This window comes from Triturus cristatus, chromosome 1_1 (assembly GCF_964204655.1).
Source record: "Triturus cristatus chromosome 1_1, aTriCri1.1, whole genome shotgun sequence".
In the NCBI taxonomy this organism is placed as follows: Eukaryota; Metazoa; Chordata; class Amphibia; order Caudata; family Salamandridae; genus Triturus; species Triturus cristatus.
In genome coordinates this window covers 1,102,146,809-1,102,164,857 of record NC_140579.1, presented here as the reverse complement: position 1 = coordinate 1,102,164,857, position 18,049 = coordinate 1,102,146,809, and positions in this window count along the sequence as shown.

Genomic DNA, 18,049 nt, shown 5'->3' with positions numbered 1-18,049 from the left:
AGTGCGTAAAGGATTTATGATAACACTGGGGGGGACCTGGAAGATCACTTCGGTAACTTCATTTTTGAAGCTGAATGAACAACAGTGCCCACGGGAAGCAACAACTCTGGAAACGCACAAGTCCCGATCAAGCCATCAGTCTGCCACAAGTCCCATTTCTGGTTGTGGACTGTATCCCTATATGTACTGTAAGCACAGTGTACCATTAATAACAAAAACATGGCTTCTAGGTTGTAGGGCACAATTAATGGTTTCTATTCCATCTACTTGTCCAGAAGCACTCTCATTCAATGAAGTGAAATTTCAAAATAAGCGCCAAAGAGCCGTGCAGTGAAGAGAGGCAGGCGAGCAGGGTACAGCCAAAGAGCTGTGCAGTGACGAGGTGCAGGCGGGCGTGCTGCAGCACCAAAGAGCCGTGCAGTGAAGAGTTGAAAGCGAGCATGTTACAGCACGGAAGAGTCCTGCAATGAAGTGAGGCAGGCGAGCAGAGCCATAGAGCTGTGCAGTGAAATGGCACATGCGAGCATGTTAAAGCGCCAAAAAGCCCTGCAGTGAAGAGGTGCAGGCAAGCATTTTACAGCGCCAAAGAGCCTGACAGTGAAGTGGTGAAGACAAGCCTGTGACAGCGCCTAGGAGCCCCGCAGTGAAGAGTCACAAGGGAGTGTGTTACTGCTGAGAGAGCCGTGCAGTGAAGAGGCGCAGGCGAGGGTGTCAAAGCGCCAAAGAGCCCAGCAGTTAAGCAGTGAAGGCAAGCATGTTACAGTGCATAAGAGCCCTACAGTCAAGAGGTGAAGGCTGGCATGTTACAGTGCCAGAAAGCCATGCAGTGAAGAGGTGCCGGCGAGTATGTTACAGCACCAAAGAGCTGTGCAGTGAAGACGCGCAGGAGAGTGTGTTACAGCGCTAAAGAGCCCTGCAGTGAAATGGCGAAGGCAAGCGTGTTCCAGCGTTTAAGAACCCTGCAGTGAAGAGGTGAAGGTGAGCTTGAAACAATCTCTCGGCATGCTGTGGCGGGGGCGGGGGAGCGCATTCCAGGTGGGGGAGCGGACCCTTTGAAGTATGATGCCGAGGCTGTGGCTAAACATGCACGCGCCAGTGGGCTGAAGCGCTTCCCCAAACGGATTGCATGGCGGCACAATGCACGTGATTGTGCGCATGCTCGCCATGCAATCCACTTTTGGGAGCACTTTGAAATGCCCCTCTTACTAGAGTCTCGCATAGCGATTGCGTAAATGCAATAGCTAGGCGAGACCTAAAAATGTATAAGAACCACTTACCTTGTGCTCGCCGTATTACGGAGTCGGCGATGTGGCGAGTGCAAGGTAAGTGGTTTTATTTATTTTACCGTCCCTATCCCATCGTCCGTCCACTTCTCAAAAACCCACCCCCACCCAACCCCCACCGCTGTTACATGTGCCGGCCGCACCTGCGAGCACAGACTGATTCCAGCAGAAACAAAGAGATGGCACCAAGGCAGGGCTGAAGCATTCCTTCGTAGAGGGAGGAAGGAGGACACAGTGGAGTCATTGTCATACTCCAGGTTATGCTGAGGGAGAAAGGAATAGGCATACAACAATCTCCAGATAGATATCATTTCAGTGAAATTCATCAATAATTATACCACACTTAAAATATCTGTTGTCACGTGCACCAAGTCATTAGGTACCAAAATGACCAAAATACATTAAAGAGGAATCGCTTTACTTTTTATGTAGTCAATTGCTGCATAAATGAATACAAAAAACTATGTTCTCAATGTGTTAAGTGAACACATTGTGTTATTGACTTGGTGCACAGGGCGATACATTTTTTAAGTATTGTATAACTGTAGATGCATTGTTCTGAAACTATACCAATCTGGACATTGTTGTATATCCATACTTAAAACCCTTGTCCTTTTGCTTCCACAGAAAGCTCATGTTGTGAATATTAAGGGAGGAAGGAAAGCACAGACACCAATTCTTAATTTGAGCCGTGGTTTCCGGTGCTCTACACCAGCACTTAATTGTCAACACCTGCGCTTGTGACAGTCTGCCACAAGATGGAGCTGTCTGGTTAATTTAGAGATGACCACAACAACAGGTTATTATTATCTAAATATACATGAAAAATTAGTATTACCTGCCGCCTAAGCCATTCTTATAGCTTTGGAGGCCTGAAATAGTTTGAATTGTCACAATTGTAGGAGTGATGGTTAGTACTTGCGTTGCAACTATCATTGGCAGCATGGCAGGGGCAATGTGTGGTGTAAGCTGCCGTGGCCTCCTGACGAGAGCCCTGGCACTTAATGTTTTACTAATCAAGCACTGACAGACACTTATTTCTTTGTGTGTAGTAGTGGACTTGCAGCAGAGGCCATAAACCAGAGGGCGTGTTCTAGCCTTGGCTAGAGTATCACTTCGAGGTACCTGCAATTTTTCTGATGCTTTTTCGGTAATGTAGACCGAGAGTTGTGGGGCACTTGCAGGATTTGAGGGGACCTCAGCCTTTGCCTCTGCCACGTGCAATGTGGCTCTTTGCTCACTGCTTATCTCCTAAGCTCACGTCTGCACTGAGCATGTGCGGAACACAACCGCTGGAGCAAAAGGTGGTCGAGAGCAGCACAGTTCCTGTCTGGATGTGACTGATGGGAGGGGTGACTACCTAGTAGGAGTGGAATAGCCATTAGCCTCATCTACTGAATGTCTAGTTGGTCAGCGAGCCCTGCAGGTTTATGGCTTCTTCACTGAACGTGATCATTGTTTGGCAGAAAGTCCACGCATGGCTGGGATTCCAGTTCTACCCTGCTGCTACTCAACTTGGCCTGTCCTGCACTGTGTTTTTAGGTCTCGCGTGCGTTGCAGGGCAGAGCCCTGCTCCGCCTTCGTGAGAGATTTTGTAGGAGAGGATTTTCAGAAAGGGGTTTTAAGCCCCGCCCCTCATTTCCATTGGCTGGTGTCACCGTTTATGCTAAACGGTGGCCTGCAATTCGAAATGAACTTTTTGGGTTGCCTCCCTTGGGCCTTTTTCTAAAGCCCCTCCGGACTGGCTCGCCTGCTCTCCTTCTGTTGTAAGCGATTTCTTATCTTTATGGGGCCATGTGTTCAAACACATGGCCCCATAAAGACAAGAGATCTCATGTGGTAAGGATTCGCTCTCGTTCTGTCTGCACCTTTTCTTTGCTTTCTTTGGGAACCATATGTTTTCACTCCATCGCATGGCGGCTATAGTCTGGTTCCTCCCCTGCTCATCCAGTGGGTAGGCGCGATATAGTGCTTACGCAGGTAGGTAAGATGCGTGAGGTGGAGGTATGCTGAGGTGGAGAGCTCTGGAGGATTGTACCCACCGCAGCATCACTGGCAATTGTCAGGCATTCTCGAACGTTCCTTTGCTTGGAGAGCTCTGTTGAGGCCCTGAGACCAGTCCCGTTCACCAAATGCCCCGTAAAGCAAGGCAGGGGCTTTGTTTAACCACGGTGTAAGGGGGCACCCCATGGCAGGCTCGGGCTTAGATCTAGCTCCGGGGCCCATTACAGAACGAGCTGCAGATGCCGGGCCACCGCCCTTTCCCCTCCTTGAGCATTTCCCCCGCCCCCCTCAAAAAAAATATCAACCAGGCCGTACACAGCGACTTGGAGAGCTGCTACAATGCCTTGCAACATCGAACAGTTTAAATGACTGCGTTTATCTTTCCAATTCCCTTGCAAACAAAACTTAGTGCCGAGCATACCTTAAAACAATGTGCCATAGTCGGCAGCACCAAGCATACATGCCAACATCCCAGATTTAGGCTGCAGATGCCCAGATTTAAAGACGGAATACATGTCATGTTTGGCTTCCTCAAATTTACAACTGCCTCTACTCCAAAGAAATTGGATAGAAATACAATTCCCATTTCTTGGCTTCGCCACCTTTCTAGAGGTTCCCAAAATGTTGGTTAGCATTACCATAGTGTAACCTGAAAGAACGCTGCACCTTCTGACCAATTGGGCTGCTAAATTAGTTTAATACTCTTATTCGGGTGTAGGGATTCCCTGAAACAGCTGTGCGTTAAACCTCATTTTAAACAAGTAAGTGGGTAGATTACTGCTAAGCTCCTTACTAAGTTTAGAAGTGTTATTTTGTGAATGACCACATGGTTTACCAGGTGATTTTGTTATAAACTTAGAACCCCTCACAAACTTAGCTCCTGAAAGACTGTTCTTTTGGTGACCGAAATGTAGATACTGTGACCTGGGCTAAAACCCAAACTTCCACAGTAGGTAACGTTACCAGACAACTCCATGTCACCAGGGACATCACTATACCTCACTGCTAACTTACAGCGTCAGAGGAGTTGCTTCGCTTATAGTTAACCGACCCAACACAAACAGCGAATTTAGGTTGAATAGGGTCTCTCCTCGCATCTAATAACTATGGCGGGTCATCCGAAGGCTGGGCTGCTCTTTTCATTTTCAGGACCAGGACTCCTGGCTCCAGTCTAAGGCGGTGGTGGTTTGCCCACCTCAGAAGCAGCAGAGACCGCCCACCCATTCAACTAAAACCCTACATCGTACCGATGAGGACAGGTGCGGGAGGGCCCGTTGTAGGAGCTGCGAGTCCCCGCTAATCTCCCCTCAGGACTGATGCTCACAATCAACTGCATTAATTCAGGTGACCAGGCGTCTTGGATTTGCTAAGGCACTCCCGCGTTTCCACCAGCGGTCCCGTCAGATTTCGACGAGTGCATGTCCAAGTTTTCAGATGGTCAACAGAAAATAAAGAAAAGTTAGAGCTTAATGTGTTCCGAGCAGGACGAATTATCGGCTCTTATCAGAAAGCAATTTAGTAAAAAAAAAAACACACCCCACACACGAGGTTAAGCTTCCGATTCCTTTGAATATATCCCTTTAGGGCCTCGTTCTCATTTCCAGGTTGAGAAGCGCTGTCATTGACTGCGGGACTCACGACCTGGCTCGCAGCACAGCGCCTAGTTACGCTCGCAGGTGATAAACTGCTCTTTACAAAAACGGATTGATTTGTTATTCCATACCTGTCGGCGGTTGTGAAATAGTAGCCCTTCATTGTTTGATAAATGTCCCCGGTTTTCAAAACCTGTTAATACCCAATGAAGTAGCTGTCACATGCATCTATTCAGTGCAAAGATACCACAAAAAAAGAGACTGCGCCCAGTGACCTCACAGCGCTCACCTGGCGCTCCAGAGACTTGGCCTAATGGCCTGCTATTTTCGTGATTTGACCGGAGAAACTGAAGTACTGGGTTTTTCGGAACCCAGCGGTGCCAGGGAACACACCCGAAGACTTCGAGTTCTTCCTGTTTCAGACTACAGAAACACAGAGTCTTCTTGGTGAAGTCAAAGATCGTATTTATTGGCTGCAGCCAGTGACAGGTACCCTAGAAGTACAACACGTGTATATTCTCAGGAGACTGCTCCCTTACGAAAACCAGCCTTCTCCTTATATACCAAATATTATGCTTTAGGCAAACATTCCTCGTTTTACGGTATGATCATTCACATTCATTCATTACAAAGGAAAAGACAGAGTCATAATGGCAAGTACATATTTCAGTTCGTTCAGCCCTTAATCAATTACCCGGCAAAGCTTAGCGCCTTCATCAGATATCGACGAACACCCAATAAAAACGGGCACCTCCTCCTCGTAAAACGGGTCATAAAGAGGGAAACAGGGGCAGGTGTGTAGAAGATTAGGCATGGTTCGTGTGTGATGAAAGGTTTCGTGATATGCTGGGCTCTGATACTAATCTTATTCGGCCGCGGGAAGGGAACTGACCGAACAGGTTTGGCCTTAGGCAGCGGAGTCAGTTCACCCAGGTCACCGAGGAGTCAGCGAAGGTGTGTGTGTCCTTCAGACCCATGCTCGGCCATAGTCCTGTTGCCTATGAGAGGGCAATCACAAAATGGCTGTCGTCCTAAAATGGAGCTCGAGGTATTAGGACAGAAACTCTTATTTCAGGCGATCTCGTCACTCGAATGTGACGCAAATGCTTGTGCATAGTATCCTAAACATTCTCGGTCTGTTGATAAAGAAATCGTCATGTTAGAATCATGCCAGATACGTGGTTCCGAAATTTACAGTACCACAGACCCTCCTTTTGCCCTTACATAGGCAATAACATATACTCCCGCTAGTCTGAATCCAGGTCTATGTCCATAAAATCGCGGAGATGTTGCTGTAGCATCATCCTATTGCTTAGCTCGTCTCGTGTTACAGGTTTCCTTATACATGATGTAGCGCAGATGCCACAAATTACAGGAGCACACTGTACACATAGACAGAGCAGGAAAAGAATAGCTAAGATCATTCCAATGACTATCAGGATCTTCCAGCCCCAAGCGGATATCAGTTCCCAGAACCACCCCGCCAATGACCATTCCCCATTATCTACGTGAATAGATTCGGAGATTCTATGCAGTTTGGAAATGGCCTGGAAAACTGTTGGAGCGTTATCTGGAATAAAAACACAGCAGCTAGATTGGATCACTCTACATGCCCCACCTCGGTCTGCAAGTATGACGTCTAACGCGACCCTGTTCTGAAGAGTCATAAGACGATCCGACTGGAGCTCAGCAGTCAAATTACCAAGGGCACCGGCTGTTTCAACTACCGTGGATTCAACCACTCTTGTCAATTGCCTTATGTTCCTGCTGTTAACCATTGGACCCCAAAACGGCAGAGAACCCTTTATGAAATCTCTAAATTTTTGTCCTGCAGTGTCATCTTGACTGATGACGCCTCTAACCATCCTTGTCTTATGGTAATCTGCCGCGGTCGTGTAGGTGGGAGGCAGCAGGAACGAAACAAAACATGTGCCCGAAAAGTTCGGGGGCAACCATGTATAGGCTCTATCATGGCAGATGAAATAGGTACCCTTGGCTGCTAAGAACGAAGGGGAAGTCTGAGATGCAAAAACGTAAGTTTCAGCGCAGATACTTTTCCCTAACTGAGCTCTGGGATTCTTGCCATAACCTTGCAAACATAGGTGACCCTGATGGGGTACAATCCAGATCGGTGAGGATTTCTTTGCTCGCTGGTTCTCACTCAGAGTAACTTCATATCCTGTCATATTCCAGCCAATATATGCTAGTGTCTCATCTCTTGGGGTGGTTTCATAGGAAATCTCTTCCCTAATCATATCCACGATCCCCTTAACTAGAGCACTATTCTTGGGATTATCTTTCACAGAACGTAGGGGGTTGGCTTCATGAGCATACATGAACATTGTTCTATATGCCCACACAGAACCATTATGGCTGAAAGGTAGGAGTGGGTACGGGATACCTTTATCAGTAGTATGGGGCATAAGGCCACACACCCAACAGTTAGTTATGTTTACTACTAGTTGGTGTTGGTGTAGGAGCTGAATGAACGAATTATTGACAAATTCCAATCTTCCAGCGGACTCGTGTTCAGGCAGGGGATGAAGGGAATGCGAGGAAACAGTAGGAGGAGTTATGGGCTGTGCAGTTGGTGCGAATGTTACTTGGAAAGAGAATAAGACATATCCTATGAAGATCGTCATCACACTCAGTAACATGGAAATACATAACATCAAAAATCGTTTTCTTGTCATCATTATACATGTTCTGTCTTTGCAGTCCATTGGTTTAGCAGGTCTCTCATTCTCGAAAAACTCCATCCTCTCTGAGTGCTGCTCGCGGTGGTAGGGTGTTCTATGTTAAGGAAATGCTTCTGTCAGTCCAGGGCAACTCCTTGGACCGACCAGAACTGCTGACCTAACGTCTTCAGTTGCACTCCAAAGACTTGGGCAACCGCGACCCTGCAGCTGAACCCGGATGGCGGTTCGAAAAAGCAAAAATAAGCAAGTTTCTCAGATGAAAGAGAGAGCTGCACTTGCCAAAATTATTAAAAATAGCAAGGGAAAGGAAAAGAATTTTATTTGTCCATAGTCCTTGGCCTCAAATTGTAGCGATTTCTCCAAGGTACTGTCTCGTCTTGAAACAAGAGTTCAGGCTTTGTAGTGTCCAATCGTATTTACAGTGGCACAGCCTCTTGCAAAATGTCATTGCTTTCCTGCTCAGAGCTTGTTCCCTTCACACGTGCATCGCTAAACGGCAGAAAACGAGGCACGGTTTCAGTCTCAGAATCAGCGATCCCCTCCTGGACCCACCGGTCATATGGCAGAGGCAAAGGGACCCTCTTGCAATGGACGCCGTGGATCCAGTTCTTTTTCCCTTTCACTCGAACAGCTGATCTCGTTGAAAGAAGGACGAGATGGGGGCCGGTCCAACGGGGCTCATCATTCTTTGTCCGTTGAAAGTTTTTGACCAGCACCCATGATCCAGGATTGATAGGATGTCCTGGAGTTTCAGAGACCTGAGGCAGAGTATCATGCACCTGTTGGTGTAAAACACGCAATTTAGCCGTCAATTCATACAAATAATCAAGCAGTACTGGATGTTCGATCTCGCTGAATTTTGTAGGCCTTGGCACTTCCCATATATTGGCCGGGCGGCCAAACACGATTTCATAGGGACTAAGTCCCACTCGTGAGTGCGCAGTCATTCTTGTTGACAGGAGTGCTAAAGGCAGAGCGTCAGGCCATTTAAGACCAGAGCTTGCTTGAATCTTGGCCAACTTCAATTTTAATGTGCCATTATAGCACTCTACTAATCCAGCTGATTGGGGATGATTTGCAGCGTGAAATTTTTGCCGGATACCCAGTCCATCACATACTGTTTTCATCACTCGACCCACAAATTCACTCCCATTGTCACTCCAGACCATTCTCGCCATTCCAAATCTGGGGAAAAATTATTTGACAAGGGCTTTAGCTGTGGACAGAGCAGTGTTGTCTTTTAAAGGGTATGCTTCTATCCACCTTGAAAAGGCACAAACAACAACAAGTACATATTTCAAATTGTTGCATCTTTCCATGTGGATGAAATCTAGCTGCAAAACCTCAAACGGATACGTTGGAGGCGCAAAATGACCAGCTGGAGTTGGGGTTCCCCTACCAGGATTGTATTTCAGACATAACATGCAGTTTTTGACCACATTCTCTGCACATTTAGGAATTCCAGTATTTTACCATACTGGAGCCAACAACTTACAAATCCCTTTCACACTGTATGGGCCATTCCATGAGCCATTGTCACCACTGCAAGCACGTACGCATCGGGTAACAACCATCGCCGATGTTCTGACAAGTCAATCCAACAACCATTTTCATCCAGTTTACCCGTACTTTCTCTCCACATACTTAATTCTTTCTCTGAAGCTTCGGCTTGAAGAGACTTCACACTCTCTATCGTGTCTTCACACATTCCAACATCACCAACCCATCTTGCAGGGCCTGCAACATACATCCGATTCTTCACATTCTTTGCTGTTTCTTTTGCGATTTCATCCGCAAATGCATTACCACGACCAACATCATCGGTAACCTTCTTGTGTGCACTGCATTTCACAATCGCAAATTGTAGTGGCAATGTCAGTGACTCAAGGAGTTCATTCACCAACTGACCATTTTGTATTTTAACTCCATGTGAAGTCAGGAACCCACGTTCCTTCCATAGTCGCCCAAAACTATGGGCCACACCGAAAGCATACTGACTGTCGGTATATATGGTCACTTTCATTCCTTTCGATAGCACACACGCTCTTGTAAGTGCAATTAATTCTGCTGCTTGGGCTGAAGTATGTGGTATACGTGCAGTTTCAACAATCGTATGCAAAGTCGTGACAGCATATGCTGCAGTCGTATCACCATTCGAAAGCTTGAAACATGAACCATCCACCCATAAGGTACCATCACACTCTACAAGGGGAGTATCCTTGAGATCCACTCTCCCTTTTGTTTCTTCTTCTGTTCTGAAAAGACAATCATGCTGCTCAACATCATCTGTCTCCACTGAAATCGGCAATAACGTGGCTGGATTCAACATATTGCACCTTTGTATGTGAACATGACTCGCTAGCAGTGTCAACTCGTAGCCTGACAATCGAGCACTAGTTAAGTGCTGTGTTTTGGTTCTGTTTAACAACGTGTCCACTGCATGTGGAACCATAACAAACAACGTGTTGTTCATTACTAACCCAGCAGACTGTCGAATAGAAACAGCTGCTGCCGCTGTGGCTTGCCTCTAAAAGACTGTGTCAACACCGACAATGCACAACCTTCCCTCTCGTGCACATACAGTGTAAAAGGCTTGCTGTAGTCAGGAGTACCCAGCACAGGAGCCGAACATAATGCTTCACGCAATTTGGAAAAACTTTTCTGACAATCTTCAGACCATGGGACTGGATTTGGTGTATCTTTACATGTTAATGCTATCAAAGGTTTGGCCAGCAGAGAAAACCCAGGTATCCATTGTCTACAGTAGGATGTAATGCCCAAGAAAGCACGTACTTCTCTCTGTGTCCTAGGCACACTCAATTTTGCTATTGCCTGAATTCTTTCTGGGGTCAGTTTCCTTCCCTCCTTCGATAAGAGATGACCTAAGTAGGTCACTTCTTGTCGACAATATTGCAGTTTTGAAAGCGACACTTTGTGATGTAGATTAGACAAATGACGCAACAACGACAATGTTGCTTCTTTACAAATGTCTTCAGTATCTGCGGCAATTAGTAAATCGTCAACGTACTGAATAAGGGTAGCACCATCAGGTAAAACAATCGCATCGAGCTGAGTTTTTAAAGCTTGGCTGTATATTGATGGACTTTCACAGTAGCCCTGAGGAGCGCGTTTGAAGCGAAAGCTTCGACCTCCTAGGCTGAAACCAAAAATATCTCTGCTCTCCTCGGCAATCGGGATGCTGAAGAAAGCATTCTTTAAGTCAATCACCGAGAACCAGGCGGCGGAGGCTGGAATCATAGTCAATAAGGCAGTAATATCAGGAACGACTCGAAACTGTGGCACAACTATTTTATTGACCTCTCTAAGATCAATCACGAACCTGTAAACAGGTGGCTGAGAAGGGTCAGTACGTTTCAAAACAGGCAGAACAGGACTATTGCAAACGTTGACTCTGGTCTTTTCGATCACATCTTTTCCAATCAAATCATAAATGATCGCTAGCAACGCTTTTTCACCTTCACTAGAGATCTTATATTGGGGAATGCGTGGCAATTTAACATTGGCTTTCAATGTTACAACATATGGCGGTATTTCCAAAAGGCCCACATCATTAGGACCCGTAGCCCAAATGGCGTCAGGAAGAAACGACAATTCTGTCGGAAGTTTATCCTTTGACAAATACATTGGAGAAACCACTTTCCTACCCAGTGTAAGTTGTACTCCCGAAGGAGAACAATATAATGTTTCATAGAATCTTTTCAACAAATCCAATCCAACAAGTTTTCACCACAACCTGTTGTCAAAATTAGGGGTGCTTCCAATTCACAAGGTCCAACAGAAAGGGACATAGGGCAAGAAATCGGATTCCTAACCGGGGCGCCAGAAAAACCTACCGAAACATTCATCTTGCCAGACAAAGGCGCGCCAGGGAGTTTTGAGTGCATAATAGAACTCTTTGCAGCACCAGTATCCAACAGAAAAGGCTCTGACATACCTGATGTAGTCACCTTAACATACGGTCCACTTTGATCTACTGGAACTGAAACAACTCCCTCTCTTTGTCTATGGCTGTCCTAGCAATCATTACCTTCCATATTCTCATCTTCCACATAATAATCATCATTATAGTACTGAGCTGTCCTACCAGACGCATTAGTTTGTTGGTCAAAACTATTCAGTGTATATTGAGGTGGAAGGGGACGCGCGTTCTGGGTGAGACTTCCGCGTCCTCTACCTCTGGGAGCTTGTTGAACACCTCGACCTCTTGTGCTAAATGCACCATTAGCACGCTGCAACAAAATAGGACAACTATACTTGAAATGACCCTCTTCTTTACAATATGAACACTGATTGTGACCTACAGGGGCACGCGGTTGAGTAAACTCATACCTTTGCATGTTTTTCTGAAACTGTTGAGGTTGCTGATAATTACTCTGATCACCATTTGGCTGGTAAGCCTGTTGTAAAAGAACTTCTTTTTTAATTCCTTATTTTTCTTGTCTGCTCTATCTTTCTCATCTTTATCCCTGTTTTCGTAATACTGTGCAGTAGCTAATATTTGTGCTGAAGAGGAAACAGCCCAAGAGCTTTCTGAATCTTTCAATTTCATACACAACTCTGGAAGCAAATTATGCACAAATTTGTCAACGAACAACCGTTGACCACCTTCTGTACTCATATCTTGACCACTGTGGTCGATAAACGTTTCTCAAACCTAGTGAAGAAATCAGACACTGTTTCATCTTTCTTCTGCTTACACGCAGATAACTTATCCCAATTAACAAGCATCGCAGGCATTAAAGTTTTCATGTAAGTGATGATCCTAGCGGGGAGTTCTGCTACTACGGGATCAGGCTTGGCACCACCAACTTGCCCATCGTTAGCAGCTCTAATATTAGCCCATGTGGCGCCTAACTCTTGCACGTGATCTGTATTGCGAATCAATCCCCACAAAGGCTGCGGAACCACATTCCCAAATAACATGTCTATGTCAGCCAAATTCATAACACATGATTCTGCAGTCTGCGATAACTCCTTATAATATCCTGCAGGGTTCTTACGGGGGTCGGGTAAAGTTTGTTTAAGGGCTAACACTTCAGATCGTTTCCAAGGGACGTGTACCCAAACACACTGAAAATTAGCTGGAGCAGCAGCAATACCTTGAGCGGCATCGGCCGCAACAGCGTCCTTCCATACCGGAGGGACTTCCCTTATAGGGTACTGCCGCACCTTTTTACCAGAGGAGTCATGTTTAAACAGTGACTGGGAAGGATCCTCAATCCTAAAAGATAACAATGTCGCAACTGCTTTTTCGACTTCGGGACCCACAATCGTACCTTTTTCAAACTCAAACCGTACATGCATCCTGCGGATTTGCTTCCAAATCGTTATCCTCCAATTCCTCACAAAGGAAAACACACATCTGTTCAAAAACGTATCTCTGTTTCGGTGCTTCCCATTGACAAAAGACCTCCATAACAGACTCCAAATTATACCTTGATGGGTGAACAATCCATTTGCGCGCCATATGGTCAAACATCTCTTTCTCGTGAGAATTAGGCAGTTGACTACGCGTCTGCTTATGCTTTGGATCAGGGGTCACACCAGACGACCCGAAGAAAGGTGATATAAAACTAGCAGTTGTATCCGTCACTCTCTGTCGGACAGAAGGAGAAGCTGACAAAAGAACAGGGGAAAAAACAGAGGGAAGCATAGTAGGCGTAGACGTAGATGTAGAGACAGTATCAGGAAGAGCGCCAAGAGAGGCAGTCGATGTAGTAGACAAAGTCGTAGAAGGTAAAGGGGGGACAGGCAGCAAAGTCGGTGGCCCCTGAGGGGGCTGCACCATAGGCGCAGGGGCCAACTGAGGAGGAACTGGCGGTAGAGGAGCTTGATGTAAAATAACTGGATGTTGCACAACTTGGTGTTGCGGAGGCGCTGTAGCACTCTGCGCATAAGGGGGTGGTGAACTTAACAAGTGTGACATCAAAGTATCTTTCTCTATTTCTTTTGACGCATCTTGCTGAAGAAGCGGCAAAACTGGATAACATTTATCTATCACTAGTTTACATTGTCTGTGCAACTGCTCACTCATCTGTTCTTCTTCATTATCTTGAAACTGCAAAGCAGCTTGCATTATCGAGATACCCTTTTCTTTTTTATTTCTTTTTGCCAATTTAATTTCCTTCTGTTTGGCTTCCTTACGCCATAGGCGGAAAGAGTCAAACATTGCCGGACGGGCTTTCTTCTTAAAGAGTTTAACCTCTAGATTATCCAGAATCTCTGTGTCGAAACTACCGTATTGGGGCCACTTTAAGTCACCATCTTTTCTGGTGTAACGGATCCATACTTCATTATATGTGAGTGGGCCTACATATAATTCATAAGTTGGAGTTCCAATCAGAGGAACCGGAAACGAGTCATCCAATCGGGAATCCCTATTATAACCAAGACAAAACCAATTTCCAAATATACTAGAACCAGGCATCTTCGCTCTCTAGTCTAGTTTCAAACTTCAAAGGATTATCGAATACGATAGTCTCGTGAATACACGAGTCCCTTGGTTTTGGCGCTTGCAAGTTCCAAATTAAAAGATCCCAAAGGGGATATCAAACCAAGTAATCAAACTAAGGACTGGGAGACGCTCCACTTATACTTAACTGAGGTATCGATGACGTCACCAGAAGACACGTTTATCGTTTCGCTCTACCAATTCATCAAGGGTCCAAAACAGGGCGATAGTCAGGGCAGCAGTCCGTTGTAGCCGTTGGGACGCGGAGAACCTCGCAGCAAAGTCTTTCGGACCACGTCGACATGCAGGGGTTGATGAAGTGGCGGCCTTCCTCCAGAATTTTCACACAAAGCTCCTCACGAACCTCTGGCTTGGACCGGTACCGCTGAAATCGCCCAACGTTGGGCGCCAACTGAAGTACTGGGTTTTTCGGAACCCAGCGGTGCCAGGGAACACACCCGAAGACTTCGAGTTCTTCCTGTTTCAGACTACAGAAACACAGAGGTGCCGATCACGATCCGGTAAAAAATTCCCCCGTGCGACTCGTATCGGGTCTTTTTACCGTACGAATCGTACAAGTGCCGTACGAACTGGCAATCACGATTCGCATGGTAAAAAGTCCATACGAACCGCACCGGGAATCATTCCCCACACGTCCTCGGGTCGGAAAATGTGTCCGACACGTCCTCGGACGATTTACCTTACAAACGTAAAAATCCAAGTCCGACCGAGGAATCACGATCCATCCCGTGCGTCCGAGCCTACAACCGTATGGAAAAAACACCGTCCGCACCGAACACCAATAGCAACCATGGAGACATGTGCCCGCATACGCGCCCAACACTCCCCCCAGCCCCCGTACGTCCGACACGTACCCCCCGTATATGTATACCCCCACCCGTCTATGTACACCCCAGTACGTTCCAGTCGTACCCCCACCCCAGTACGTGTCGTACCACCGTCAATGTACACCCCCCCACCCCTGTACGTGTCGTACCACCGTCTATGTACACCCCAGTACGTTCCAGTCGCACCCCCACCCCAGTACGTGTCGTACCCCCCGTGTACCTACACCCCAGTACGTTCGAGCCACACCCCCACCCCAGTACGTGTCACAGCCCCGTCTACCTACACCCCAGTACGTTCCAGTCGTACCCCCACCCCAGTACGTGTCGTACCCCCCGTGTACCTACACCCCAGTACGTTCGAGCCACACCCCCACCCCAGTACGTGTCATAGCCCCGTCTACCTACACCCCAGTACGTTCCAGTCGTACCCCCACCCCAGTACGTGTCGTACCACCGTCAATGTACACCCCCCCACCCCTGTACGTGTCGTACCACCGTCTATGTACACCCCAGTACGTTCCAGTCGTACCCCCACCCCAGTACGTGTCGTACCACCGTCAATGTACACCCCCCCACCCCTGTACGTGTCGTACCACCGTCAATGTACACCCCCCCACCCCTGTACGTGTCGTACCACCGTCTATGTACACCCCAGTACGTTCCAGTCGTACCCCCACCCCAGTACGTGTCGTACCACCGTCAGTGTACACCCCCCCACCCCTGTACGTGTCGTACCACCGTCAATGTACACCCCCCCACCCCTGTACGTGTCGTACCACCGTCAATGTACACCCCCCCACCCCTGTACGTGTCGTACCACCGTCTATGTACACCCCAGTACGTTCCAGTCGTACCCCCACCCCAGTACGTGTCGTACCACCGTCAATGTACACCCCCCCACCCCTGTACGTGTCGTACCACCGTCAATGTACACCCCCCCACCCCTGTACGTGTCGTACCACCGTCAATGTACACCCCCCCACCCCTGTACGTGTCGTACCACCGTCTATGTACACCCCAGTATGTTCCAGTCGTACCCCCACCCCAGTACGTGTCGTACCACCGTCAATGTACACCCCCCACCCCTGTACGTGTCGTACCACTGTCAATGTACACCCCCCCACCCCTGTACGTGTCGTACCACCGTCAATGTACACCCCCCCACCCCTGTACGTGTCGTACCACCGTCTATGTACACCCCAGTACGTTCCAGTCGTACCCCCACCCCAGTACGTGTCGTACCACCGTCAATGTACACCCCCCCACCCCAGTACGTGTCGTACCACCGTCAATGTACACCCCCCAGCCCTGTACGTGTCGTACCACCGTCTATGTACACCCCCCCACCCCTGTACGTGTCGTACCACCGTCTATGTACACCCCCCCACCCCTGTACGTGTCGTACCACCGTCTATGTACACCCCAGTACGTTCCAGTCGTACCCCCACCCCAGTACGTTCCTGGCGCACCCCCAACACAACCTCCTAAGTACGGAGCGCACCCCATGCCCCAACATCACAACCGCATGTACGAGTCGTACAAAGCCACACACAAGGACCAAATCGTACAACCAAATGGCCCATGTACACACCGTACACACGCTCAAAACGCACGTACACAACAAGGACAAAACAAAACAACTCAACAATACACCATTCGAAAGGCACACAGCCACTAAACATGGCCAACAACCACTAAAATAACACAATCACTGACCTGCAACTGTCAAAAACAAACAGAGGCCCAATACACCACCACTCCTTATAACACACCCACCCAAAATTCAAACACTGCCACACCCACCCATGGACCAATAAAAAGGGCCCACACACACAAACCATGAGCCTTTGCAACAGACCCACTGCTGCCAGACACCACAGAACCAGACTACAAGCGACACCACATCTTACACTTGCACACCTTCACACGACCACCCTCACAAACACCCTCTCATCACATTCACACACACACACAACCATCCACACCCCCCCCCAACATCCCCACACCCACACCATCCCCACCCACACCCCTCACCATGCCCACTACCAAGAATCCAAAGTTCAGTCACCGAGAGTTGGAGGTCCTTGTTGATCAAATCCTCAGAGTCGAGCCACAGATCTTTGGAACATTGGTCAGAAGCACCAGCCAGGCAGCCAAAACAGCCATGTGGCAGACCATCGTCGATGCTGTGAATGCTGTTGCGGACACCAGGAGGACCAAGCAGGATTGCCAGAACAGGTGGTACGATCTGCGGAGGAGGGTCAGAGCCAAGAGACAGGAGGAACACGACCAGGCCAACGCCACCGGAGGAGGGCCCTCCCGCAGACCCGTACAGTACCATCCCTGGGAGGAGAGGGTGATGGCCATACTGCCGGTGGAGGCAGTTGAAGGAGTAGAAGGACTCCGAGACCCGGGTGAGTACACAAACAACGCACCTCACATGGGGGGAACTGCAACCACAACCAAAATTAATAACAGGCACGCAACCACCACAAGCCATCGCATTACTCAACCACACTCCATGAGCAGGCACATGCCACTGCTGCCACCATGCCCCATGCACCCAGCTGGACAATGTCAAGTCACAGGCCACAGAAGACAACAACACATGACACGGTAACCCGGATGGCGGGAGGCTGGGCACCAAGAATCACATAGTGCGACTCCAAAGCAGACAACAATGCCCTCTGCCCATATGGCCTAGGTCACAGCCAGACAAACACTGTGTCCCAACACAGGAATGACTTGCCAGCAAATGGCGGATGCCTTGCATCAACACATGGGGGTGAAGGCACTGTTTTGCACATGCCAGCAGCTAATGAACAGCCAACAGTGTGAAAGAGTGGCAGCACACACCACCACAGCAGCAGCGCACAGACACACAGCAGACAAAATGGGTGCCTGGAGATCAGAAACAAACTCACATAAACAGGCCAAGGGCCACTCAAAGATCTGCTAACAGTGTGTGCCCAGGAAGCTGGGCCAAGGTGACAGAGGGTGACACACGGAGGGAGGGAGAGGGGGACACAGAGGGAGGGAGAGGGGGACTGAGAGGGAGGGAGACACAGGAAGATGGACAGAGGGAGGAGGCTGACACACAGAGGGAGGGAGAGGGGGACAGAGAGGGAGGGAGAGGGGGACAGAGAGGGAG